Here is a 27,830-nt window from a genome sequence, read left to right on the forward strand (position 1 = left end):
GTTGTGATATTTTGTATATTTTCTTACAGAGTAAGCTGCTCTTAGGAGCAGGATATTGGGCTGATGATTAGACACACTATAGTAATTTCGTTTCTCTGTTGTACTGTGAATGATGCTAATTTTAATTACATATTAATGAAGGGGGAATTGAAAGATTAATTTTTCTGTATATGTTCAGGTTTCATGGAAAGCATGTCTTGGACTTTAGGTCTTTAGCACATTCAAGTTTGATATTTTAACTTACTGAGATGTACTCTGCTGGGCCTGAGCTGGTATAGAGAAGGACAGAAGTTAGGCTTCATTTAAAAGGCAGATAGCACTGATATCTCTTATTAGTCAATTTGGTTATGATTTCTAGTATGTTTTCTGTTGGAAAAGAGGTATTTTTTAATTTGGGTAGTTAATATAAATAGTTTTGATTTCTGTAACAGAATGATAGCTCTGTGGCTGTGACAAGCGCAAGGGCTAGTTTATGGAGGTAACTACATCTCTTGCAGCTTAGTGGGTGTTTCAAAGAAAATATTGTCAGAGCAGTAGTATACCAACACCATGGAATTCTTGCATATCTATCTGCTGGGGGGAAGATTAATTTAGTAGCAGGCATTGTGATTGATCTAACAATCAACACCCCATGTTAACAGATCAGTGTATAACATAAAGAGTTCTCTGTAGAAGTTTCAGAGAACTGTGCTGTAGCTTAAAGAATAAAAAGCCAGGACTTGTGCAACTTCTAGGTGTTCTAACCAGCCAGAATGAGCTGTCTTACAGGCTGCCTGCCTTGCAGCTATCTGCAAAATAAAATGTGGACTGACTTTGCCTTCCCTGTTGAAAAGGCTGGAGCTGTTGTGAAAGGAGCCTTGCAGTGCTTTTTGAATTTAGAAAATAAAGTTTATGGGAAGGCTCTCATTTCTAAAGGTTCATTGAAGTAATGTCCTCTCCTGGGACATCTTTTGGCCATTGGGCTGGATTCAAAGCATATCTCTCTGAAGGACAAAGGGTAGATAGGGCCTTAGCCCAGGAGAAGTTGGCAGTGTTGGAGAAACAGGAGGTTACCAGTAGTTGTTTTAACTTGTGTTTGTGAAATTCTTTCTTGTTTTTACAACTGAGAAAATAGTTTGCATTCCTAAGGTTTTTGAGATTATCTCTTATCATGGAACTGCCTCTTTTGAGAGGAGACATTCACTACCTTATAGATAAAATGCCTTTAGGTTTTTATTGGTGATGATAATTAAGCCAGGTTTTTGGACAAGCCTGGGCAAAATCAGGGGGCTTTGCCAATCAGAGATTCAACAGATAGAAGCCAGATCCTGTTTTTGATGTGTATCACTGGTGCCATTTTGATTTTGACCTCTTCACACAGGACTTCCATTTGTCCTTTCAGTGCAAAAAGTATCCTGTTGGTGGTGGAAACCCTGCATTTTCTGAGTATGTGATATGCAGTGCTTATCTCAGGTGCTTTGAAAGGCAGACACTGTGTAAAGGTATTTCTACACAAAACATAGTGCCTGTTGTTTACCAGGACAGAGGGAGAGGAGAGGGGAAAGCAATATATTTAGTGGCTTAATTTGCCCTGTGCTGAGGTGGAGTGAAGCTTCTGATGCCTTCAGAGGGAGCAGGCCTTGCAAGTCCTACCTCCAACACAGAAAAGAGGCAATTCAGAGGAAATCCGACTTCTCCCTTAAGAGCTTTGTGAAATGCCCAATGTGAGCAGACTTGCCTCAGGAAGAAAAACCCTGATGAGCTTTGGGGGTGGAAATTTATTTCAAAGGTCTGGAAAACAGGCATCTGAAATGATAATATTTTTTCTTTTATTTTTCTTGTTTTTCCTAGTTTGGCATATTTTAAGAGCTACTGAGTGTAATTGATGTCTATTTACATTCTTTACAGTGCTGTGAAGATTCAGCCTGTTTAAGAAGATGCTTTGGTTAGCTTACCAGATAAAGAAATCAGCTGCTCATTGGAGATGGCTGGTGCAGTCTGCTGCTGGTAGACAGAAATATTGACAGAGCTTCAGAGCTCTGGCAGTTTCAGAATGGAGGGTGGACAGGGCAAGTTTCTGCTTGTGAATAAAACAACTCATGTAGACATATTTGAGTAAAGTTCCTGTGATTCCTTCCACCTCTGCCAAAACTGTGCTGTGGGAATCTGTGACAGCAGAGGAAGCTAAATCACAGTATTGATGTGCTGCTGCTCCCCGCTTTGTTGTGGTTCTTTTTGAGAGCAGAGAAAGACAATTACAGGGTTTTCTTGCAAGTTCTCTTCCATGTATCCGTGTTCCCCTTCTTAGCTTGGTGCCCCAAATTGCATCTGTACATAGCTGGAAACCTTGTTTGTAAAATAACTGAAATATTGCAGGAGAGCATTATTGAGGTGGGATAACATTTAGCATCCAAATGGTAAGTGTGTTGGTTGCTAGCAATTTCACTTCCTTTATTTTAATTATCTTTCTTTCTGTCAAGGGGGAAATAAAAGCCACCATTTAAAGATGAATGTTATTTTTAATTTTTGCATATTTCAGGGCTTTTGCTATGCAGTTTTATGTTGCCTGCTGCTTAACATAATCTACAAAGAAGTGTTTAAATGTAATGTTCTATATGGAGAGATTCAACTCAATTCATAAGTAATGTTTTTGCAATCCTTTCTTTATTGTGGAATGTACTGGGAAGTTAACAAATTGGAAAAGACAAAATGCATGTCTTGAATTACAGTCTAAGGAAGAGGAGAAGAAATGGTTTGGTGCAATAGGCAAATGGTGTGTTGGGGAGTGCTGGCATGTATTATAAGGATTTTGGTTTCTTGGGTCACAGCTTGCCCTCTGAAGCTGGTTCACCTCTTGAAAGTTTTTCTGATTTTTGCATTTGACTGGGAAATTGCCATGTGCATTTGAATATGCAGATTTATGGTTTAGTAGTTGAGACAGTTGTTTTGGAAGAAAATTACTGATACCACCTCAGGACCTGCTTGACTTTGTGAAATGATGAGCACTTCTCTGGAGCTGGAATGAAAAGAAGCACCTGTAAGGAGAATGCAGTAGTTTGGGGTATGAGATCTTCTCTGCTAGTTGTGTGTTAGTCTTGCTCTAGCTGCTCTTGCTCCTTGCTGCTGATGTAGTACCCTAAAACTGTTGATCACAGAACAGCTCTGAGTTCTTGTAGTGTACATTTGCATGTAACTTTTCAGTGCTAAAAGGGTAAATTGTTGCTGTGGATAGGTTGAGCTTTCAAAACCTTGTCTAAAAATGACCCAGTTGTATCTTTTGATGTACAAATAGGTTTGTCCTGAGAGACTGATGTTGTCTTGCAGTTTTTCCTTGAACCTGACTAAGGTATGAAGGCTGCCACCCAAGCTCTAATTAATCTGTCAAAACATCTGGCAAGGGGTGGGTGCACATTGGAGACAATTAGTCATTTTGTCTCTTAGTCAATAATGCCAACTTTGGTTGATGTTATATAAGGTTTCTTACCTAGTTTTGTATTTTCAGCGTGTGTTACAGTAGAAGTTTGTTAGCATGTGGCTTAACTTGCATGTTAGCTTTGTGTGATCAGTGTCCTTTGCAAGTATCACTAGTTCTCTGCATACAGCTGTGAAATTCTGCATTTCCTACCCCCCATACATGCAGTAATACATTGCAATGGTCATGACGGGCTGGACTGTGAGCTGGTGATAATAAAGTCCTCTGCATGTAAATCTGTTCAATAAGAGGGGCATTCGGCTAACTTCAAGTAGCATTGTCCAGTGTTAAATGCCACTTAATTTTACCTTCTCTGCTCTCTTTAACAGCGTGGATTTATAAAGCAATTATTTTTTTTACATGGGATGGAATCAGAGCAAATGCATTTGTCAGGCCCTTCATGTTGTGTGTTTCAATCAAAGAGAGCAGCAGAGGATAGGACAATGACGGCGAAGGATATCCTCCATTATTCCAATATTTTCTTATGATGAAGAAAACAGGTTTGTGCATGTTTATTTCAAGAAGGCTTTTTGCCACAACCTGAGCACCCTGTGGCAATGGTTTTGAAAGCAGAACATGTTAGTTTTGTTTAGTGCCTTTTGCAAAGGTTAAGATATGTGAATGAAAATAACGTTTAAAACTTCCATGTTGGAAAAGACCCATTGGTAACACAGTTAATAAAATAATTTTATAAGTTCAAGGCAGAATCTAGGTTGTTTATTAGGAAAGCTTCCCAATAATAAGTTCTATGATTTATAGTATTAATTTCTTAGAAATAGCTCTGTTGTGGGAACTATGTTAAAATAAGGCTCAACAGTCCACTGACACATTCATTGAAGTGTCAAAGCCTTTGTCAGAAAAATGGACAAGGTTCTGGCTTTGTAATCAAAGAGGTCACTTTCTTCATAGTGGTTTGAAATAATGAAGTATTTTTTAATTTAAAAAAATTGTGATATTAGCTCCAGTAATTGTTACTTTTCAACATTCTTTTAGGGATAAAGATGAATTGGGTTGCTGCATTTGGGAAAAAAAAACAAGGGTATTTTGGTTGTTTTGTGGGGTTTCTTTTTTTTGTTTAAGTATTTGAACCTGTTTTTTAGCAAAATGGTAGTATAAAACCAATCCAGACATCTTTAAGTAAGTACTTTTGGCAGTACAGTGTTTTGGGGCCTTTGTGAACAGTGACCTCCTTTGCAGGATTTCATACCTTCATACCTGTACTTGATAGACTCCTCATTTGCTTCATCCTGAGGCATTTGACGGGCCATGCATTCATCCACCCGTGTGTGTTCCTGCCCCGCCTGTGCCTGTCTTGAGGTGTGATGCCCAGGAATGTTTCATGTTGGCCACGCTGGGTGCTTTGTACACCACGCTCCATCAGACACTATTCGACCTTCTGTCTGCAACATGCTCCAAGCAAAGTCCTAAAGGCCCCTCACAGAGAACCAGCATGGATAGGAGCTGTTTGGTTGATGACTTAAATGTAGATTTCCTTCACTGTTATCTCAGTGAAGTTTTTTTATGTGTGGTGATTTTGTGTACTGGTTTGTGTGGTGATTTCTGTGTACAGCAGACAAACGTAAAAGAATTTAATCAGGGTAACAAACAGATAGGGCTGGGTATCAAGTGCAAACTGCACAGGAAGGGGCTCTGCACCCAACAGCTCAGAATCTGTTCTGGATAATGTTGTCAGTGATGAGTGTTTCATTAAGTCTTTATGCGGTGATTCCTCTACCCATTAGGAAAAGAGATTGAGGAAAGCTTGAAATGTTTGTGGAGTTTTTGTAGTCTTTTTTCGTTTAAAACATACCTCATCCCCATAATGGTAGAGATATATAGGAAAAGTAAATGAAGTTTATAAAATACCAAAGGTATATGGCTTTTAAGAGTAGTTCTGTCAACAGATGAAGACCATTAATTCGTAGTGCCCCAGATATGATGTTCTTTATTATGGGAAGTGAATGATTGTGCTGCAAGCTGCCTATCGCCACAGTCATTCTGGCATTGTGCACTGGATAAGTGGTGTCTAGACATGGCCATGAGCTTTACCTCTGCAGTTTATCCCTCTCAGAAGTTAGAAATGTCACGCAATGAAAGTTCACTTTGTTTTTAGGGCACTTTGAAATACTGGAATCAAAATCAAATCATACTCTGAAATACCATCATTATGGTATTTCATTGTAACATTTATCTGTATATGCCTTTAAAGACCATGTGTCAAATCTTTTATGTTTTCTGTGATTTATATGCTTTCATATCTTCTTGACTTAAAGAATATGGCAATGAGTGGTGGTTCTGAAGATCTGGTGGAATGTTGAGCAGAAGATGTTATCGAGTGTGTAAAAGCAGTTTATGTACTAAGTTTGTTCAAACATTGATGCCTTAGCTCGTGAACACTGAGAACTCTACAAGGACAAACTGCAAGGTCAGAGGAAATTAAAAACAAAAGAGTGCCTGATTGCCATGTCTGCTGTGACTGAGCACTGATTACACTATCCTTGTCCTGCCAGGATCATGACGATGACAACTGTGTCTTATGTCCTTTGACCAGAATCATAGAATATCCTGAGTCCCAGGGAAGGGACCCACAAGGATCATGGAGTGCACCTCCTGTCCCTGCACAGGATGAGCCCCAGAATTACACCATATGTCTGAGAATGTTGTCCAAACACTTCTTAAATTGTCAGTCTCAGTAGATTACAAGGCAGAGGTAACTGAGACTTGGTTAGGTTAAATTCAGCCCTCTTTTGGTGGAGGAGCAGTGTAATTTGACAAAAGGGGCTCAGTCTCGTGCAAGAGGGGCCAGTCCAATTCTCATGGGTTCTAAGATACACAAGGTTAAGTTGCAGTTGGGTACATCCTGGCATTGTCAGACACCTCGCATCGTTACGCTACGTGCCAGGAGGGCGGAAATTTACAACTCAGTTATTCAAGGCTGTACTAAATCTAGTTAATACCTCATACTTCTGACACGTCTGTCAGCATGGTATCGTAATTATTTACCTTGGCACTGTCAGCTTCAGGCAGGAAGTCCAGTTGGTGAGCACTACATCCCCAAGGTTCCGGCGTGTACTTGCCGGCCCCACTGCCACCGGCACAGCTGGCAGCCTCTTACCAAACCAGGGCGTTCGTGTGAGCAGAGGTATTGTGGGACCAGGACGTCGGTTTGCAACAGGAAATTGCACTTCCAAAGGTGAGTGTGTGAAAGGGATCAGTAACTCCTGACAGCTTGCAGCAAAGTAAATTCTGTTGGAGGTTATTGCCTGCCAAGTTGGGTGCTTTGATTTTATTTTAAAACAAGAGGCTGTCGCAGTAAGTCTGGTGCTCTTATTACCCCAAGCTCTGTTCGCACACTTTTTAGCTTTGTCTGGGAATAAGTAAACACCTAAAATAATCTCTGGTTTTGTCATCTCTTTGGTAGCATGGTTGCTTCCTGTATTATGAAAGTTATCATTAGATTAGCTGTATTTAAGCTTCCTGTCTCACCAGGCTTTTTCCATTATTTTTACAATCTCTTTCAGGAGGTACCAGTATCATGTTTCTGTAATAAAGGTTTCACTTAAATTATGCGTTGAGTAGGTTTTTTTCCTGTTGTGTTTTTTAATTTTTTCTCAGTCCACTTTCCCTACTGTGTCTGAAGTGTCTTTTCAACTCTGATACTTAACCAGGTTTTCTTTTTTTTTTAAATTTAATGGCAGATGCTATTGTAATAACATGCAGGCCAAGAAAGCATAATACAACTTCTGTCTGCAATCGGTATGCTTATATAAATGGTAGAAAAACCTCAACAACCTGTTTAGCTGTATTGCTACTTAGTCTTGATCTTGTGGAGAAAGTGCTGTTGTTTAACAGGTGACCCTGAAATTGTGAACTCTGGCTGAGAAAATAAATGAGATGCACAGTGTCATGTTTGGCTCATCTAGGGTAGAAATTGAATTCGTAAGTCTGGAAATACATAATCTTTAGTATATTCTCTTACCATTAAGCGTGGAAACTGTGGCCACTGAAAAAAATGGACTTTCGGGATTTTACATGTGCTCATTTACTTAGCAAACAAAAGGTAAACTTAGACCTGAGGTTTTAAAGCAAAAAGTGGAGCTGAATTTCCAGAACAGTGAGGTGGAACTACTTCAGGTCGGTCCAACCTTAGTTAAATCATGGGCAAACTTTTACCATTGCTGTACCCTGCTTGACCTTCTGCGTGTCCCTTATGTTTAAGTCTCATTTGCCACTAATGTCATCTGTTTGCTAGGTTGTATGTTAGTGTTGGTGATTGCACTTCTAAGTGTAAGTGAAGACTGGATGTGAAGGTTTTGAGGCTTGTCTTTAGGTTTTACCCTTTTGATTAACCTTTCTTTGGCTTTGCAAATGCAGCTGCTGTCTTGCCAATTGATGTTTCTTTGTGGGTTTCATATCAAGTCTTGTGTTACTGCTGTAGAATATACACTAGATTCTTTTGTGTTGTTTTATTTTCAGTTGTATTACTGATTTTAGGAGTTACGAGGATAATATTTAGATTTTATGTCATATTTAATTTTGGGGATGTCAACTATATTCTTGATTCATTGCAAGCTAATTGATACCTAAAATGTTCTGTGGCAGTTTCTTTCTGTGTTCATTGATTCATTTATTTTATCATCTAGGTTGTTGCTAAATATGCACCTGTAGTGCATTTGGGAGAGTTTTGTCCAATTTGATACCAGCATTCACATTAATCCTCTAACTAAAATCTCTTTTTTCCTACGTTTAGCAGCAGTGCTGTGATATAAAATCTTGATCTTGCTTCATAATGATGCTTCTTCTTTATAGTACCTATCTGTCATTTAATTTATTTGCTTCTAAAGGCTATGTATTATTTTAGTAAATGACCTTCTTACAGTTTGAATTTCTAGCCTATGACTGCAGTAATGAGTAGCCCTTTCCTCTCTCTTGAAGGATAGTTTCAGGCTCATCCTAATTGATTGCTTTCACTCATTTGCTGATGTTGTGCTCTTCATTTGAGCGTCATTGTCTTGGTGGCAATTAAACAAAAGCCCAATTAAGTCTCCCGCTATACTGGGAAGCAGCTTGCCAGAATTTGACAGTACAACAAAGGACATTTCATTGACCAATTTCTTCAGAAGGAAATGTCTCAGTGGAGGTCTGTAAAGCAACACATGTGATTTTAGACACTTTCCAGCTATCATTTTTAAATTATTTTAAATCTGTGACTGAGCCTTCTGCTCTGTTCCAAAGACATGACTCAGAAAACTGCTTGTGTTGGAGAGCTAATTTCCATCCACTGACAATGTGAAAGCCCTCTTGTAACATCATATTTCCAAAGCAGGCAAAGTGAGAATAAGTAACCTCTTAGCTTCTTGCAGTATTTTTCAACACAGGGCTTATGATAAAAAGACAGGATTAAAAATTTTCTTTGTTTATACAAAATATAAGCCTGTAAATCCTACTTAACTGAAGCCATTGTAGTTATTGCTCTTAATATTTTTGTTTCAGAAGCTGTAAATTGGAAGAGCCACTTTAGAACTGGAAAAAGAAGAATTAATTAGAACAATGCTTTTTTGTTTTTTTCCAAACTGAGCCATGCATGGCTGTTGGCATTCATTCTGCTGAGTAAAGTGGCTTGGAAAAGGGGCGGGAACACAGAAGATGAGGAGAAAAATTACCCAGAAGGGCCTGCTTTGACAGGACTCTAAAATAGTCACAGGACCCCTGCTTACTGCTTGAAAACTTGTAAAATGTATGAAAAGAGAATTTCAGTTGGGTCCCCAGGTCTCCCTCTCTCTTTTACCGTTAACATTTTTATTTGAATGCCACAGCTCTGTATCACTGTATATCAAGATCTAACAATAATTGTCAACAGTTCCAAGTATGTGTGTACATTATTATGTTTGATTTCCACCGAGCCATAAACACTCTTTGTCCTTTGCCTTTTACTAGCTATTGGCTTGGTTATTCCTTGTGGACAGGAAAGCTGTGTTTAATGCATTGTAAAGTGGCCATCAGTTCCTTGCTTTTATCTCTATTCAGCATAAATTATTTTCAGCAAGGCCACAGAAACATTCTGGCCAAGATTTTGCAGGTGCCCCTTGTGGAGAGCTATTTCAGGATAAAGGCTTAATCTTGCTGTGTCTTTCCTCCCCTTCTCTCATTTCTTCTCTCCTTGAACAATACTAATCCTGAGTGATAGGAGCCCATGGCTAGTCTCCTCCCTCCTCCATGGCTCACTTCTGTTGTTGTTTTTTTTTTGTCATTTTCAGAATTAACCCTCAACTGGATAGGCTGAAGCATATTCTTTTACCCTTAAGCTTGAAAACTTTGTGTGCATTGCCATTGCAATATTTCTAAGGGGAAATTCAGCCCCTAATTATCAAATTAGATGCACATTCTGGTTCTTTGGCATGACTTTACCTCTGCCCATCTGTTAGGTTGGCACTCTGCCCTCTCAGAAAGTAGCTGACCAGTTTCAGCTGAGCAGAGGAGCCAACCAAAGATGGGTTAAGAGAGGCAGCCCGCAGAACGCTTTATGTTCGATTCCTCTTGCCAAAAACTCTTCCTGTTTGCAAACAATGTCAGCTTAAGCCCATATGCTCCATTACATGGGATGACATCTGTGGAGACAGATGCAGGGATGGCAATACAAATGACATTTGATAAGGAAGGGCATATGTTATGAAACCAGACACCACTATGAGTTTAAGACCCTGTCTGTACTGCACGTGCATAAAGAAAAATGGATTGCTTCTGTATTTCGGTGTGTGAGTGCATTCATTAGCCCCAGGGTTGGGCTTTTGAACTACATCATTGTTCAGGATTTGTGCTACGTGTACCTGCAGTTTTGTGATTTGGTTGTTGCACATTATTAGCTGAGGTCAATACTTTGCTTCAGTACTCTTTGAATGGTGATGTGCATTAAGGGTCCAGTAGTTTGCACCGTGTAAAGAAACTGGATAATGCCAGAGTAAGAGGAGTCTATTGTAGCAGAGGGTTCTGCTGTGAAATGTCTTTTTGAAGGATTTCAGCGTTACCTTCCAAAAATCTATTTCAGCATTTAAAAAGGAATTATTTGTGTATGAATTTTACATGTCTGGGTAGAAGAGATGTAAAAACCTCTTTCTTTGGTGCAGTCTCTTTGCCCCTTTGCTGATTTTGCTTTCTCACCAGAGGTCACCTTTGTATCTAAAACTTCTCTTCCTCAAGCACCTCTGCTTTTAGCACCTTTTTCTTGCTCTTCATATTGCTAAGGCTGATGGGAAAAGTAGCAAGTTTTCGTTAAATCGACTTTGCATATAATCCATTTTAACAATTTGAAGAAAAGATGTACATTGAGAAAATACATTCTCCTGGTTTAGAGCACAAGCAAAAATAAAAAGTGCAGTATTTGAAATATATGTCTTATCAGCCTTAACTGAAGACTATATTTTTAGCATTGGGCTGAATGGAAAACATACTTCTCAAAGAAAATGAACGCGTACTGGCAAAGGCAACTCTTCCATTAAAAAGAAAAGTAACTTGCACATAGGTGTTTTTCATATCCTTTTAATGGAGTTAATATTTGTTGTTTACAAACATGAGATTGTTTTTTGGTGCCTTGTCTGGCTTTTTGTTGAAAAACCTTTTATCCGAGTGACATAATGTATTTGTTTATTTAGTTAATATAGGACTGTAATAAATAGTTGTAGGTTACTTCTAATTTTTCTTTCATTGAGATTTATTTTTGGAGCATTTCCTGGAATGGTGACACCTTACTTGGTAACTTGAGGGCAATGTTATATTTGCTGGCTGAAAGACCTCCTGAAATGTATATAGCTGTTAAAGACTAGGACCAAATTTGGCTTGTTGAACTTGTAGTGTTGTGGTGGGGAAACCCATCTGGAGGAAGAGGATTTCCGTAATCATAGTGATACAGTCACTTTCTCTGCACAGCTTTTTTTCTGCACTTCCAAAAGGGTAATTTCACTTCTAGATTGGATTAAACAAAGGAATTCTCCAAAGCATTGAGGAGTGTTGGTTTCTCTGGTTTGGCTTATTAAGAAACTTCAGTAGCTTGTTTTCTTATACCTCTTGGTTGTTTTATCTGTAATAAAGGGTTAATAGTAATGATGATGATAATATCAGGTTTTTATTTTCCCTGTCCCCTGAATTCTGCTAAGTATTTTTTTTCTGTATACTCCAAGGCATTTCTCAAGTTACACTCGTTAAGTCTTTCCTTGAAGTGTCACCCCCCAAAAGGTGAAAATAAATGCTTCCCTTTTTCCTTTCTAAATTGGTTTAGTAGCTGCAAAATGTGAATCCTGATAACTGTACATAGCAGGTGAAAATTCAGTGCAAGTAAAAAGGGTTAAATTGTTGAGACTGAGATATGTACTAGCATTTCTTTTCTCACTGTATTAAACTGCTAAAAATGCATCCTTTTTTGTAAAAGGAGCATTTTTATATTAAATTGCTTGGATTTTGCAGAAACACAATGCTTCAGGTGCATTCAATGTCAGTGTTTTTTATGTAATTTGCAGAAATAGTGGTGTTACTTTGCAAGAGGTCGAGGATACCCTTATAATTCCCTTGTAAAATTTTTTGGTACAAAAAGCTTGGCTTTAGTCTGCAGTGCTTTGTTATGAATGAACCTCCCCACAAGTACATCTACATGTACTTTTTTGTATTGAAGGATCAAAAACCTGGTTTTTATTTGATTACATGATGAATTGCATTAACTTATTGCTTATGCAAAGTAGCCAGTGGTAATGGCCTCAGGCTGGACCAGGGGAGGTTCAGATTGAACATCAGGAAAAATTTTTTCACTGGAAGGTTGGGTAAGCGTTGGGATGGGCAGGCCAGGGAAGTGGTGGAGTCACCATCCCTGGAAGTGGAGAACATCTTGACATGGCACTTCCTTACCTGACATGGATGGTAGTGTTCAGTCAAAGATTGTATTTGGTGATCTTGGAGGTCTTTTTGAACCTTAATGATTCTGTGGTTCTCAGAGGTCTGCTGGGCACATGAGGCAGTGCACAAGCTTCTTTAGTAATCAGAATCTTCTAATGGGAATTGCTCTTCTTGCCACCTTGTGTTGCTGACAAGTGTTTTCAGTGTGTTGATTTTTTCATGCAAGCTCTGACATTTTGCTAGCCATAGGATCAGGCTCTCCAGTCCAAGCCAACCCTGAAGGCTGGTTGTTGCAGTTTCAGGATCAGCACTCAGAGAGTCATGGGGAAATCTGTCACCTGGTGCTACCAGCCCATCAGCTGCATGAGACTTCAAAGATCTAGCCTGACACACTGGAGAAACAGTTTTGGTTTACAGGAAATCTCCTGTCAGTGCTTATCAGAGAATTTAGATATTGTGAACTTCCTCAGATAGACCATCTCCAATAGTGATGTCTTGCTTTGAAAAGTCTGTTTGCTTGGCCCTCTGGAACAATAGTGGCAGCTATCTTGAAAGGAGGGGTTGGACAATTCTGAGATACCAGCTAGACCAGCTTGGGGATCAAAACAATTTTCTTTTAGAGAAACACTGAAAAGAATTCCAAAACTTGAAGGCAGACACATCTTGCTAACCAGATGCTTTATGAGTGCTGAATACACTGACACTTGCCAGTAAGGGAAAAACAATGAGGTGTGTGACTTGGTACTGTTTTGGAATGTGCTAAATTAAAGTGCCAGGTCTACTCTAAACAGGTAGCGCCATTAAATTTATATTTCTTTAAAAAAATAATGATGGTGCCTGCATTATAGTGGCTGAAGAATTGGGAAGTAGAACACTATCAGAAAAAAAAGCAGTTTTCAGAGAATCTTGGAAATTCCATTCCCTTAATTACTTTCTTTACAGAGACAACTTGCAGCTTATCTCATTTGTTACAAGATTCAGAGTGGTTATGGCATTGCATATCTCTCCTAATGATATTAATCCTAACCATGATAACTAATGATATTAATCCTGTAATGCAAGTTTCCCACTACTGTGATCATTTGTGCACAGTGCTTTGGAGGCAGGGGAGGAAAAATATCAGCAGCTGGATGTTACTTGGGGAACATGCAAGTTAAACACCTGACATCCTGGTGAGTCACTCTCCAAGTATGTGTGATTGAATGATGGTTAACTGATTGCCGCAGTTAACTAAGACCAAATGTGTCTGAAACGTGAAACACTTTATTTTTGAAGGTAGTAAGAAGTGCACTGTAAACACCCATAGTTTGCAGACCTTGCTACAATATAAAACTCTGCAACCCACTCCCCCGTTGTCCTCAGGAACAGGTTCGTGCATTGTTTGTTGTTGCCAAGCAAGTATTTCTAATGTTTTTAATGCCCTTTGTAAACGTTGTTGTTAATTGTTTCCTAAGGCTGGAGGGGAATTGGTACACCTGGTTATTTTCTGCTTGATCGTTTTCTAATGAAGTGACCAGCCCATTTAGAAGTTTCTGTGCTATCTTGACATAAAACTGTGTCCAGGAGCAAAATGCAAATGTTGACCCAAAATTTTTTTATGGTCCACATGTTCACCATGACAAAGAAAGATTCAGTCTTCTGGTGCAGGCAGTAAGCAGGTACAAACCATTCACGTTCTGTAAAATACAAGTGTTCAGAGCACTGAGGGTAAGGACTAGAGAAGCTTTGACCATCTGATGCAATAGCTAAGGGAACAGGTTGTTGTTCATCACAAAGATTCATTTAGCTCTATTGGGTTCTCAGGGAGAACAGAATATCATCTAGTAAGCCTCAAACAACTTTGTAAATAATGAATCATTTCCAAATGTGATTATGGTTGTAATGCTGCAGGATGCAGGTTGGGCCTGAGCACTGACAAACAGGCTTGCTGGAGAGGCAGAGTGCCACCTCGCCTTCTGCAACTGTCTGGTCACTGGCCATTAGTTGTACAAGCAGCTGGTTATTCAAGTGCTTAAATACAGATTGAGGAGCTTAATGGTAAATAGCTATTTGAATGATTGGTGTTCCTAGTTCAATACTTAAACCATGATTTACTGTTGCAGAAGTTGTCTGAGAAAACAGTAAGGCTACTATGGCTTAAAAAAAATCAGTGAAAATACAAATAGTGAAATTTTGTGTTGGATTGACTGGCAGTAACTCATTGCTGGAATGCAAAACAGGAGTCCAAAATTAGTTAAATGTTTATAGATGGATTATTGAAATGATGAAGCTGTTTGGAATGTCGGGTTTTGAAACAACTAATCCAGGGCAATGCTTATGTTTTGATAGTTTTGTGGATGCTTTTGTATCTTTGGAAGGAGTTAGGACCATTGTTTCTGGTATTGTACATACTTAGTGCACAAGCTTTTAGTAAATTACCATTGTTAGACTTGCATCTTGTTAAACAAACATAGATTGAAACAGATTCCATGCTGTAAAAACAACCGCTTGCAAGCCAACTTCGTTGTGCATGTGGATTATGTATCATTTCCCCTCAGGAATTAACAGCATACCTTGAACTTCACTTTTTAAATTGATTGAAAGAGAGAGCCTTGCACAGAGAAGAATAAAAACTCTTGGACTCTAATCTCTTAATCTCCATAAAATGCTTGAATGTTTAGCTTTGATAATATATGAAACAAATCTGGTGGTCTGTAAGATTTCTGATGTGAAATTCTTTTTTTTTTGCAGCAAAAAAAAAGAAATCAAAGCAGATATAAAACAATGTATGACAGATGGGTTAGTGTTGGTGAGAGTTAGCCCTCAAGCATGAAGAAATTCCATACCCCTAACTCTCCCATCTGATATGCTAGTGCAAACTCATTTTGGTGGCCTACTAGTTCCTTTGCCAATGTTAGTTTTCTTGGCAGTGGGATCACCGTGCCCTCTGTGGACTTCTGTATTAGGGTTTTTGGTGCTAGAAAAGAGACGAGACTGTCGAGGAGTAATATCAAGGAATAGAACTTTTTGGCTCACAACTTTTTGTGCTTGGAGGCTGCTGAAAAATATGTGGAGCCTTTCTCATGCTTGGGATCAGGAGCTGGTTGAAATTCAAAATTGAATAACTGTGATGAAAAGGTGCACATAGCGGGCACAGCTCTAGCACAGCTTTTCCAGCCAAAGAAACAGCTTTACAGAATTAGTATATGCAATGGAGAGGAAGTTTTTTTGATCTGTTTTCATATATATATATATATATATATATATATATATATATATATAATTTTTTTTTTTTCAAGGGCAGATAGTTCTTATATCTTGGTCCTGCACTGTCCAAACTGGAACTTACTTCCCTCCCACTTTTCTGCAGGGGAGCAGGAGGGAACTGAGCCCTGGTTTCGGCACATACAGACATGTGAGGTGATCTCCAAACATGTTGTAACTATTTTGCTATAATTAGTCCTAATGCAAGGAGGTTTATCTTCTGGTTTTTAAGTCTCTAGGGCTGGAAGAATGTTTTGTTGTTGTTGTTGATGATTGGGGGTTTTTCAGTAGGTGCAGTGGTTTCATCTTTCCATTGTATCTCATACAACTAGCATGTTGTGGTCATCTAAATGGAAGCAAAATATACTTGTTTTTGAAGTGCTTTTAGCTCTTAAAGTAGACATCTGCCCTTTGTATCAAACCACTTGGCCCTTAATTTTTCTCACCTTTGGAATCTTACACTGGGATTTTAAAAAACCCCCCATGCTTCAGAGGAGTATTTTCTGTCTGAAAAGTCTGCTCCAGAAATGCTTGCAGGACCTAATCAGAATAAGAAACAAAGAAAACACTGGCACTACATGATGTGTGGATTAGATTGGCAGGAAACTGGACCATAGTTAACTTCACTCATGTGTACTGAAAACACACCAAACCCCACACCCACGTTGTTGGTCTTAGTCTTTAAAGTTTTGTTGGCAAAGCTCTTCCTTTTATGAGTGGGAAAACAACTCATACCCACAGCAGACACAGTTATGCTGGCAAAAAGCTCAGTGCAGTCTCTGCCAGTTGAGTGAAATCCTCTGACGTATGTATTTTATTCCATTCGAGGAAGAGCCTTGGCTACCTCTTCCCTACCCCCTCATTCTTTTTTTTTTTTTTTTCCAGTCCAGCAGAAGCTGCTTCTCATCTAGTGGGAATTGCGGAGATAACACTGCCTAGTGCAGTCCCTTTTAAGTGTTGGTAAGCCATTAGAAGCAGCTGCAGTCATCTTGGATCTTAATTTGTTTCAGTAGGTAAACAGAAAAATGCTATCAGAGGAGACAGAGATCACTTGGAGGCAGAAATTGCATGAGAAAAGTACTGTCCAGACTGCCAAAACATCTGATGAGGTTCCTTGGGACTTGTCAACCTTAGTGCACCATCTTCACTTTCTCAGTGACATGGTTTTGCCTGGAGGCAGCAGTAAACCATCAGTATCCTGGTGTGACAGGAAAAGATCTTGGGGATCTAGGTCTCCCAAGGCTGTCAACTGACTGATGCAAGCTATCACCAAGTGGACGCTACAGTTTCGGAGTGATTTTGTAATTGTTTATTTGTTTTTGTTTTCTTAGAAGGAAAAGTTGCATGTTTTGGTTTTTTTGCACACCACCAGCTGCTCACGGAAGATAAGAAATTGCAGCAGCCAAAGCTTTAGATTTATTGCTGTGGCCAATTTCCTGTTATTTTTAATAGGATACGGCCCTCCACTTTTAAGCTCATGAGCTGTATCAAAGGGACTGTATCGTGTTTCAAACCACTCTGTCAGGTCCTGAGCACACAAGCAGGGTTCTGGCTGCCTATGCGATGTCATAGCTGGTTTAGGTGTTGTTTGTCTGTGTGTGCATCCATGGACAAGTTTTAACTCCCCATTATGGGGATTTTTAGGAACCTTTGTTTGGTTTGTTTTCAAGTCATATTGTTTGAAAAGAAGGATTTGTGTCGAGGTTTGCTCAGCACAGGGAGTGGGAAGCAGAGAGTACCTGGTTGTCAGGGCACCTCTGGCTCAGCATGGGTCACTGCCTGGGTCGGAAATTAGGGAATTCCTGGCTGGCTGCTGTGAGAGATTCAGCCTCTTCACAGTGCCTGAGTGGCTGGAGCAGGGGGAGGAAGTCTGGCTGGCAAACCTTTAGCAGATAAAGTTCGGGGTAAAAACAAGGTTTTAAAAGAGGGAAATATGTTGTGTATCACTGTTTTCTCTTGATTAATTTTATTTGGATTATTTTGGCAATTTTAATTCAAACACATTTTGAACACTGTTAGTAGTCTAAATATCCCAGTGTTCTCATGTGTGGTAAAAATAAGGAAACAGAAAATTCAGTCAGGCACTAACAAAGAACTGCAGAGGGAGTTAAAGGAGGGAGATCAGTTGGTCTGTATTTAAAGAGGACTTTAGTAGGGCTTTGAGATGGGGGTGCTAGTGCCCTGCGTGGGATCCAGCAGACTTGCTGGATTTATGCAATGCAATGGTAATTTGCAAGCTAAATTTGTAACTGTAATTGTTCAGTGTCTATTTCTAGACTTTATAGTAAATTTCAAAACTGCCCTTTAAAAAATGCCTTGGGTTTTTTTCTGGCCTTTTGTTTTTCTGTTGGCCTTGGGTGGTTACTTTGTCCTTAGACCATCTACGTAAAGTTTAGTATAAATGAACAATGAGGTTAATTTTAGTTATGTGTATTTTAATGTTTGTTTTTTTTAACCAAGATAATTGAATTGCAAATTGGAATAAACAGGAGGTGCGTTTCTGGACAATATTTTATTGAATTTAGGGCCACAGAGATATATTTCTTAGGATTTAGTATTATCAATGTCTCAATTTTAACAATGAATTTTTTGTTTTTGTCTTTAGAAGTCACAAGTCCTGTCATACTTTTGACATCATGATGATTCAATTATTTTTTTTCTCTGTCCTTCTGGATAATATTCTTTTTTCTTCTGTTAATGATATTGTTAATAAACAAAACCAAGCATTTAGGATCATCCCAAGATTGCAAATTTGTTTTCTGATTAGTGCAATCATGCAGGGAGTTTCTATGAGCAGGAGCTGGGAGAAGAAAAAAAATGTAATTTTTAAGCTCAGATGACCTGGAAAGTTTAAATAGGATTCAGTATGCCTTGAGGACTGGTAAACCTCTGTCCGGTAATTCTGGACAAAAAAAATCAGAAATGCAAGGCAGGCTTCAATTCTGAAGGTAAGATAGCAATATTTATTTTCATGGATCCTAGTTAAGAGTACATTTAAAGAATGAAAGTGGTTTATAAATTGCATAACACAACCTGAAGGTATATCTGAATTACAGTGCATGTTCATAATTGAAACTAGCCAGCTAATTCAGTTGCTAATTAGACAGTTTGTAATTCTGAGGAATTAATTTTTCTGGTACTGGAAACTAGTGAGTTTTACCTTGGAGACTGCTGCTACCTTTTGCAGCTACCTAAGGTAAATACAGGGACTTTGCCATATTTTGGTTTTAGCAGGAATTTTCCTGCACTGGCACTCCATTTTTAAGGAGAGTCTGGCCTTTTGCTCCAGAACCCATAACATCCGGGGGTTTTACCCATTTTCTCTTTTCGGATGCTTGCCTTTGTTGTTTTGACTCTTCATTAAAGCACACTGGTTCTATATGAACATAAATATTTTTCTTAATATTTCTTTAGATTTCACATACTGGCTTTTACTGTTTTGTAGTAGCACAAACTACAGCATATGATGAATATGTGCTTGCATGCAATAAAACTATCTAACTCTCTATCTCTATCTACTTCAGACTGTAGGAAGAAAAATTGCCCCATTGAGTTTCTGAAGAGTGCTGGCCAAATTCTGTAAGCCTAAACCACAGTGACTTTGGAAACTAAAGTGTATAAATTATAAGCAGACATTAGAGTTGCTTTCATGGAACCATCATAATGCCAATCTCTGTCCTTCCTAACATGACACAGGGCTTGACAATGGCCACAAAGGCTCTAAAGGCATCAACCTTCCCAAAGCTTTTCCACTGGAGGAAAAGTAGTGTATCAAGCTGGCAGTAAGATGTGATGACTTTAACTGTGGCCTTTTCACTTCAGATGCAGAGCCCACCAAAGCTTTGTTTTTCTCATGGACACTTTCCCAATCCAGTCCTTACTATGTTCTGTGCACGTCATGTGTTGTCATAGATCCTTTCTGTAAGACTTGTAATAGCTATTTCTTTCTTACCATTTTTCCCCTCTGGTGCTGGAGCAGGGGAATTGTTTGTCTTTCTAAAATTAGATATCCATGGATACATACAATATTTTTCTCTATTTAAACTTGCCAGTTTGAATTGCATGTGGAAAAGAAAAGTGTGTTCCACTACAGGAAGTCTGCATGTTGTATCCTTCATTTACAGGAGAATAAAATGTCATATGGGGTATTTCATTCTTAGTTGTGTAGAAGGAAAACAATACTTATAAAAGCACTTTTACACTGATGTCTATAGCCAGACTCTTCCTCTGTTTTCATTGTGTGGTATTCAGGGTACTACTCTGTGAAGGGAAGCTAACTATATATGGGATACAGCTAAGGCACAGAATTTTTATACCACTTGAGAGCTTTTATATAATTCCTATCTTCTTTCTCCAGCTGAAAGAAGGTGTTGAAACCTCCTCAGCTGCTTGGACCATTATTCAATTTACATGTTCTTTCTTTGACATCTGCCTTCTTTTCTCAACATTTCCCTTCTTGTCTTGTTGGCAATTTCTTAAGATTCTACAGGTAGCTGTAGTAGTGGAAGAAAATTATGTAGTAAATGATTACTTTTCTTGTCTATGAAAGTAGTTAATTTTGTTTTCTAGAACCCCTTAAGATGCTCAAAGACTGATCTGAGGAAAAGCAAGGTGAGAAACTGGGAGGCTATTTGATGTCTAGGGTTGCAGGCAGGCTTGATTCCAGAATGGGATAATTCATCTTTCTGACTTTTTGAAAGTGCTGTAATATTTGTGTACAGATGAGAAAAATGTATAATTCTCACATCTGTGAGGTATAAGATGATAGCAATATGCAAATGTGAACTTATTTTCATGGAATGGTTTAATTGCTTGAGTAATAATGCACATAAAAGGATGGGTAGTGAGTTGTTGTGTTGGACCTCTCTACTGAAAGAGCTAAAACATAAATTAGGATTGAGCTGGTTTCTAGGTTTCTTTTAGATCAGTAATATGAGACCCAGATTTTTGTGCATTTTTTGATGTTTAGAACACAAGTTAGATGAGTTAGAGTTGCTTTTTACTGGCTCTCTGAAAAAAAAAAAAAAAAAAGATCTTTGGTTGCAGTGGGGAAAAGTGCAGTCTGAATAGGCAAAGGAGTTTAGAAGAACAGTCTTCTGAATAATGTATGTTATATGAAATTCATGCCATTCACTGTTTTACTTCTTCAGAACACTTTTAAAACTTATATAAATTGGCCAACAGCTGGAAAGTTTTTTTCCCTTTTCTGTCTGCACTGAAAAAGTGCTTTCTCTATATTCTTTGCTTATCTTTGCCAATCTTTTTACTTTTTCTCCCTACTCTCTCTCCACTTTATGCCAAAGTGATGTTTTTTCTCCCCCTCTGCAAATGAAATTCTCACTCTAACTTAAAACTATCTAAATAAATAGTGTCTGTTTTTTTTTTTCCTAGTGTCAGGCTGAGTACTTTCATAAGTCATAGTAGTGAGTCTTTGAGTCTTACTTATATAGCCCAGTGACCTGAAGAGGGTTCCAGCAATATGAACTTGGTCTTTTGTCTCTACTAGTTTATTTTTTGAATTTCCCTTATGAAAACATGGTAGTAGATTTGGTGCTGTACTTGTCACTGTCAGATGACATATATCTGCCAGTACATACATCCTACTGCCAGTTAAAATGTTTGGTTTACTGGAGTGTTTAGAGATAGAAACAAAGGATTTTGACATTTGTCCATCACGAGTAGCAGGTTAGCTTTTCTTCAAAATGACACTTTTCTTGCTTACTCTTTCTTGATATAATCATAATGCTTATGCTTGGATATTTTACAGGATTCATTTTCTAATTGAATTCTAGGCTTTGTGATTCCAATAGCTTCATATTATTTTTGTCATGAACTGTAATATTAAGGGTCAGCTATTTTTTACTTTGACAAGTTTATGTATCAAGGCTTAGGAAAAAGATTTAAAAAATCTAGCAGCTTCATTTGGGGTATGTAATTAATGGTTGCCAATGAAAACTGATGTTATGAAATACCATAAGTGTAGGATCATATTCTGTAAAATCCTCTTGGCTTGAGTCCAAAGAGAAACACGAAGGTGTATTAGTATTAATTAAGCACAGTTAATGTTTCTTGTTTCCAGAAACTTTATAAAAATAGCCAGGTATAATAAAAATAGATTCATTTTTCTTTGGAGGATATCCGGAATTTGACATGCCAGTGTATGAATTTGAACTCTAGTCCTACTGAAAAATGGAAGTTGTTTTGAAGACAGCCCTTCAGAAGGATTCTCCTATTTATGCTATGTGAATGCCTGTGTTATATTTAGGCACTGAAAATGCTTCTGGACTGACTGTCCTGTATTCTGCAGTGGGGGAGTGGCTGGGGAGGATATGAGCTGTTCTGTCTTTCACAAGGATTCTTAGAACTCTTTTCTGGTGATCCTGTTCCCTCATAGAGAGTCATGGCTGAACTGTGCTGCCTCCAGTCACCCTACCAGAATAGCAGGTTGTAAACCCTCCTTATGCTGAAGGCAGTGGTTTGTACTGCAACCACAGCTTTTATTTAGCTGAAAGCGAACACTTCATTTCTGTCACAATTGGGCTGGTTACCTTCCAAACCAAAGCAAAGCAACATCACTTCTTCATGATGTCTATCTACCCTGTAGTGGGCTTGATTTCATCTCTTTTTACCTTCTTGTATAGATCCAAAATGAAGTTGGAAATGGAGAATTAAAGGTCTTGAGTCATTATAGTCTATCACTATAAAGAGGAAAGAGCAGAGCTGGTGCTATCTCTGAATCACACTTCACAGTGATAGACAATAAATTGCAGGAATTTCTCATTCCTTACTCTGCATAATCTTTGTAATGGCTTTATCTGTCACTTCATCCCTGGCATCCATTCTGTAAATAATTACCCTGTGACCCTTTGGTCCTTAGTAACTCTTTCTAAAGCAAAGCTAATCATTTTATAAAAAAAGGCAGGCCAGTTAATTCTTGGCAAGTTTGACCCAGAACTTTGCATCTGCAAATGGGAACGCTGAACTTTAGCAGCAGTAAATAAATAGCTTGGGTGGAATTGCAGAGCTGTGGCCACTTGGTGGGGAGCACTTCCCTTTCCCTTCCCACTGACACTGGTGTCTCTTGTGCAGTAGATGTTGCTGTGAGACAGCATCAGGCATGGTTTGGTCTGCTCCATGTTTTTTATCATGTAGAGCAACTTTCTATTCCATGATTATAGGAGCTCATGTTAGCATGGGCTTGTCTTTGTGGTAAATTGTTGAATGAAACACACACTGGTGTCACATCTTTGCTATTTCATTTCTGTTCAGCCTGTTGCCACTCTGCACTGGTTTTAGGAAGGCTGAAGTTGGAGATTTGTCTCACTCCCACACTGTGTTGGTACAGCTTGTTTGATTTCCCAGGAGGGATGGCCACACTTAGCAGCACTTCAGGAAGCTTGAGTGCCTTCACAACTGCCAAGGACAGATTTTACTTACTTTTGGTAAAGGCAATCACTACATCCACACAGCATTGCCGACTTTGCAACAGAACTAGGAGTTAGGAAATTTAATTTCCTTTTTATTCAAAGCGGATGAGAATATAAGGTTTCTTGCTATCCCTCTTGCAGTCTGTGGGCTTGCTGTGCTAAATCATTTAACTCCTTTAAGACATGAGTGCAATCTGTAGTCCATGTCCACATTAAGCCACAGAGGAATGTGAATATCAGGCTTCAAGTCAATGAAATGAAATGCTTCCAACTTGCTAACCAGGGACAGGATTACAGGGAGGGCTGTACCATATGGGCTTTCTCCACTTTTCATTTTTGTTCCTTCTCTTGCTTCTCTCTGTGTTGCAGTTAAACTGAGTGTAAGTCTCAGGGATACCTCATCATCTTAGACTTCTGTGAGTCCAGTTATGTGATAGCAAATAGGATAACCTGATGCATACAGAGAGACTGTATAATTATTATTTATTTTACTCCACCTTCTTCTCTAGTGTTTAGGTTTTGTACTTAGAAGAAAACAAACTTATATAACCTATATATACTATTTTTCTTTGCCTGCAGAACTTCAATGGCCACTGCAGTGGATCCAGTGGATCAAAGGCCTATTTGTGCCACTTTGATATGAACATGCAATAAATACACCTACCTGTGGTTGCATAGAAAGTGTTTTGATTTTGTGCAAGTTGTGCTTAGATCCAGGCTATTTTAATAAATTGTGCAATTTGAGAAATAAAAGTGAGGCTAACTCTTGTGTTTCAAAGCTGAGTTGCTTGTAAAGAACAGCAAAACAACAAAAAATGTTAATGTTCTGTTTTGATGGGTTTTTGTCTCTCTCCATTTTAATATACAAAGTCTTCATTTTAATATACAAAGTCTACTACAGGAGCTACAGAGGGTCACAAGCTTACAAGTAAATTTTGATCTTTATTGCTCCAATTGTATGCTGAAATGTTAACATAAAAATGGATAAATCTGAGCAAGAAATAGAGATGTTTCATTTTAAAGAAGAATTTCTTTTCCGCTCATGAAAAAGTAAAATTTTCTGCAAAGAAGTTTTTTACTCTGAAGTGTTATAAAGCAACTGCTTTCTCTAACAGGGGTGGTTAACAAGAATCAGGCTATAATCTCGTTAAAAGCTGATAACCTCAGATATGATTCCAAATAATGCTATCACCATATGTTAAAGGGTGAGTATATTGTGCAGACTTATGGTGAAACATTGTAAAGTGATTATCAAAGTACTATTTAGAAAGGTGAGCAAAGCATGCCACAGCTTTCAGAATTTATTACAGTGGGTTTGTGTATAAAGCTGCAACATGTATTTTGCACTCCAAAACTAATACAGTTTTACTAGCCTTCAGCGCAAAGCTGTTCTCTTGAGTAGAATTAATGACAAATAATATGTTGGAAAAAATAAGCAGCCATTCTAAACCAATCTATTAGAACACTGCTGCTATAAAAAAGGAAAATTTTACTTTTGTACAATGAAAGAATATGGGGTTCCAGTTGGTACAATTTCTTCCTCTGGCAATGTAATTAGCAACACTTTTTTGGAATGCTGTGGAAGTAAACTCCTGACTTTTCTCTCAAGCTCATTTGAAACCTTTTGAAAAACACAGTAGTGCTGAAGGATTAGTGTTGATGGCTGAAGTAGTGTTTGAGGTATAAGAGCTTTCTGTTAAAAACTGTTAGAAAATAAAAAGACATTTGTTGTTTGTAGCATCTCAGTTACTACATGCTATCTGGTGCTGTGATTCCCAGGTAATTATTTTCAAATCTTGTTTATCAATATGATCTGCCATAGAGATGAAGGAAGAATGCAGGGGGCTGCTCAGAGAGGGGTTCTTTTGTAGCCTTGTAATTCTGAGACACCGGTCAAAGAAGTCAATCACTTCAAAGAAGGTTCCCCCCTAGCCTCCCCCTTTTTAGTCATAAATCTTACTTCTAAGTATTTTGACTGTTTCAGTCTAATGTTTAAGCCCACACAGTGGGCACTGGAAAATAATCCTTTAATACAGAAAGAAAAGTACCATTAGCTCATTTCCGGCAGCTATTCTCTATTTCAGATGAGGTGTTTTGCTGTTGAAACAAACGCAGTTATTCACAAGCTGTGGCTGTGTGATTTACATCAGGGCCTATATTCAGTAAAGATAACAGATTTGCTTTCTTCATACATGTGCCCACAATATAATTCTCCTTTGATACAACTTGAAGGAATTTTTTCAGCATTTTGTAGCATTGATGTTTTAATGCATTAAGTAGCGGAGAGGCTTTTTTCCATGCAAGTTCAAAAGTTCTTGTTATGATCTTGTGTGAAGTATCTACTTGTGTAACTAAATGTGCCTGGTTGTGGTTTGGGATTGACAGTGTGCACGCCTTTTAAACTTTATTTTTCTCCTCTCTCTCCCCCTCTTCTTTTTTCTTCACCCTGTCACTCTTGACTCTCATTGCTTACCTGCAGCCACTTCTCCATCGTAGTATCTCTGTTCATTACCTAATACTGAATGGGACTAATTGAGCCTCTCCAGGAGAATAGACCATTGCTCTAAACTTCAAGAAACTGAACAAAGTTTTATTCTCACTACAAGCCTGCAGGCATTGGTCTTGCTTCACTTGGTGCCAGTCTTGTTACTGACATCAGTGGGAGCAGGACTGGATTTTGTTCCTGTAAGGAGAAGGGCAGGTTGGCATTGTAGAGTGGCCACCACATTGTTAACCTTTGAGGTGTTGCAAATTCAGTGCTTCTTGTTGATCTTTACCCCTCTTCCCCAGTTGTACATATTAAGGAAACATTTTCTTTCCTGGCGGGCCAAGGAATCCACGTATGTTGCAAACTCCTTATATGAAACGAACATCTTTATGACTTTTGCAAGGGTTGGAGGTAATGTGATACATTTTGGAAATCCGTAGTTATAACCCAAGTTTTCCCAGTTTCTGCTTATTTGAAAGACTTTACAATCTCCCATGTATAGACAAAGAGATATTTTAAAAAATTAAGAATGAAGGTACACAAGCATTACTACTAAGCAGAAATTCTAAAAATTCACTTGTATAAGCCATTTTAAAATCAAAAGAATGGCAGGAGCAGAAATATCACACCTTAAATAAATGCATGACTGTATTTTGCTGCAGTAACACACCTTGCCAGCAGGACCTCAGCTGAGAGCAGCATTGTGTGAGTCCAGGTGGGCATCCTGGACTCCAATCTCCATCTGATGCCAGACCCATGTAATGAACTGCTGGCAGATCTCTCAGTCTCATGAGCAGTGTGGGCTATTTGCTTCCTAATCTCCAAGTGCTCTCTTGTACTTGCTCCATTGCAAAATCCCAGTACAGAAGTGAAACTGCAGCCACCTCTTGAGGATAGATATTTTTTCATTAAAGTAGTATAGGTGATGTTTGAACTTTTGTGTCCTTCTTTTTAATTAATTTTTTATTGCATTATTTAAAATTACACACCAACTGGCACAAGTTTTTGTAGTGGATGTTTAACTAGTGAGAATGCCCTGGGGTATATAATTTTACCCCTTGTCTAATACTTGGATCTGTTGGAGCTATTGATTCTACTCTTCATGTTATCCTGTGTTTAGATCTTCTTAGTTTTACTCACGTCTTTCTTTGTAACATGAGAAAATAATGAAACATGCTGTAAGAAGTTTTTCTGTGGTTTTTACTAAGCATCTCATTCATTGTTTTTATAATGTTTTTGCATGCCCATCAATCACATTTAGCAGGAAATGTAACCTCCTAAAAATCACTGTAGCTCCAACAAGTCTGAAGGAGTTGAAAACATTTAGAAAGCTAACGGATTAGGAAGAAAAGTAAATGGCACCAATACTGTGTTGCTACTGATTGTAGCCAGCAGGGATAAAATAGGGACAAAAGGTGAAGAATCCTGTCAACTATTCTCAGACATTTTTAAGTCACTTGATTATAATGGATTTTAAATAGTTGACCCTTACAATAATGGTTAGGCTTCCCTGATCTTTGATTGCTAGGAACTGCTCAGTGAAAATTAAGGCTGCAGGGCCTTGTGCCTTTTCTGAAGGATGACACTTACAACCAGTTGTTGTACCAGGTCTAAAAGAAAGATGTGCCAAACTACCAGAATGCTGGTCTCGGTCTTTCTTCTGCTCTTCTGAATGGCTTTTTCCATGCAGAAAACATAACACGTGGAGATGTTGCAATATCAACTCCTCTTATAGACGTTCAGTTGCAGAATGCTGTATTTTGGCGGGGAGGGAGACAAAAAAATTTGTGCAATTTGAATCAACTGGTTATTTCCGACAAAGCAACTTTGATTCCAACATAGCTTTGTAATACAGGAGCACTGGGGATGTGTTCTGGGGAGCTCCACTGCTTGCTGAGACCAGGAGCCTTCCTTGGGCTGTGATTTCACAAACTGCTCTCCAGACCTGACCAACTGCTGTCAATTAAGGAAGAATTGCTCTTATTTTTCCTTCTCTGAGCTGTGTGGTTCTTTTCTTCCATCTGCCAGATGAGCTACTCACTCTGGGTTCTGCTGTGAGTTTTCTAAACTCACTAACCAAGCTGAAAAGGATCATATTCTCTTTCTAAGTTAGGGAGGTGAAGTGGCTAAACCAGAAGGAGTTTCCAGCAGATTTTCAGAGCTGGCACAAGACGAGTTGTAATGTGCTCTGGAATTAAGGGAGGGAGAAGAAATCAGGACCTCTCTCCATTCCTGGCAGAAGTGAGCTCTTAAATAAGATTGCCTCAGGTACAAAACTGCATCCTTGGACAGGTGCCATCCAGGCTCTTGGCTGTGTCTAATATGAGGTCTTGCAACAACA

The 27,830-nt window shown here is 38.6% G+C and overlaps 1 protein-coding gene across 2 annotated transcripts in view; it reads left to right on the forward strand.

Annotated features, from left to right (window-relative positions):
• Positions 1-27,830, forward strand: part of PTPN14 (protein tyrosine phosphatase non-receptor type 14) — a 111,800-nt gene that overhangs the window by 5,104 nt on the left and 78,866 nt on the right. Inside the window, exon 1 of one of the 2 annotated variants that reach the window (XM_066178281.1) lies at positions 13,631-13,699. The exons of the other annotated variant lie outside the window; for it this stretch is intronic. The gene's annotated coding sequence lies outside the window, so the exon portion shown is untranslated. Of the gene's footprint in view, positions 1-13,630; positions 13,700-27,830 lie in introns of those variants that run through there. 2 annotated transcript variants of the gene reach the window in all.

Source organism: Chamaea fasciata, unplaced genomic scaffold (genome assembly GCF_029207755.1).
Source record: "Chamaea fasciata isolate MVZ Bird 193981 ecotype frontalis unplaced genomic scaffold, bChaFas1.0.hap1 SCAF_3, whole genome shotgun sequence".
Classification (NCBI taxonomy): domain Eukaryota; kingdom Metazoa; phylum Chordata; class Aves; order Passeriformes; family Sylviidae; genus Chamaea; species Chamaea fasciata.